Source organism: Atta colombica, unplaced genomic scaffold, assembly GCF_001594045.1.
Source record: "Atta colombica isolate Treedump-2 unplaced genomic scaffold, Acol1.0 scaffold61, whole genome shotgun sequence".
Classification (NCBI taxonomy): Eukaryota; Metazoa; Arthropoda; class Insecta; order Hymenoptera; family Formicidae; genus Atta; species Atta colombica.
This window is the reverse complement of record NW_017259552.1, coordinates 233,663-235,018: the sequence shown is the minus strand read 5'-3', so window position 1 is coordinate 235,018 and position 1,356 is coordinate 233,663.

Below are 1,356 nucleotides of genomic sequence, written 5' to 3'. Positions count from 1 at the left end.
ATTATATATAATATTATATATACTATTATATATTATATATATAATATAATATATTATACTATTATGTAGGGTGTCCCAAATATTTTGAATGATAGAAATCTTTTCGACGTATCAAAAAATTTGGGTCACCCTGTGCACATTTGTAGCGCTTTAAGTAGAACTACTCGTGATAACGAAGCCAACTTACATTTTAAGAAGAAGCGATTGAGTATGTTAAAAAATGATTGAATTATTTTTGTCATATTTTAAAAAAGAATCTTTAAATGTTATTTGCATTTTAACGGAGTTGTTGTCCGTTCAATAAGTGTTACATATTATACTCAATTGAAGGGTTTTGACAGAGAAAAACGTTGATGTCACAGTGACTAGTCGAGAATGTGCCGGGCAAACAAAAAAAATTTGAAAGTATACTGTATTAAAAAGTATTTTGTATTTGTATTTAAAATAAAAAAATTTGAAAACATTTTGTATTTTGTATTTAAAAAAAAAATTTGAAATACAAATTTTGGATGTATTTTGTATTTTGTAATTCAAATAAGGTTGCCAATATTTTATATTTTATATTTTAAATATTTTGATGATATATTTTGCCCAGCCCTGATAAAAATGATCCTTTTTCTTATTTATAAAATTTTATAAATTGCTCTTAACGAAAACATTGTTGTGAAACATTTTTTAAATGTTTCTTAAATTCCTCGTTTTATATTTCAATTTTTCTTGCTAAAACAAAATTGTTTATGATGTGATACTACTGTAGAGAATGATTTATGCCATAACGAAGATAAAAAACATGATTTATTTAGTTCTCGTGGGAAACCCTTTAATTGTTTTATGATGTATTCATATAATTATTAATAAGTTAACATTTTAAAAGATAATTTTTTAATTTTGAGCTGTGATATGCTTATGACGTCGTGTAATGTGATAGTTAATGTTCATAGGATTGCATTAATAATTATTACTTTCTATTTTTTTCTATATTGTTCGTAATTTAGCTCGAAAGTTTCTTTAAAAATTTTTTTATTCTTTTTATAATACAAATAGAGGATTAAAAAGTCACAGAAATGAAGAAAATATTTATATATATAAAGGTCGCAATTGTTTTATACTTCAGTCGAGTGTTTTATCTTTTTGCTGTAAAGTTACGGTATTAGAGACGTATATTGAATGACAGAATTGTGATATTTTTCTAATCGAGAGAACTTTAGAAGGCAAAACTATGTATATTGTAACTTCAGTGTTAGTCTAGGATCTTTGAAATCTAATTACTTTCCTTGTAACATATATTTTTCTACTTTTTTATATTGAGATTCATGTACTCCTTTCACGATGATACTTTGTAGATATATCTGAAAC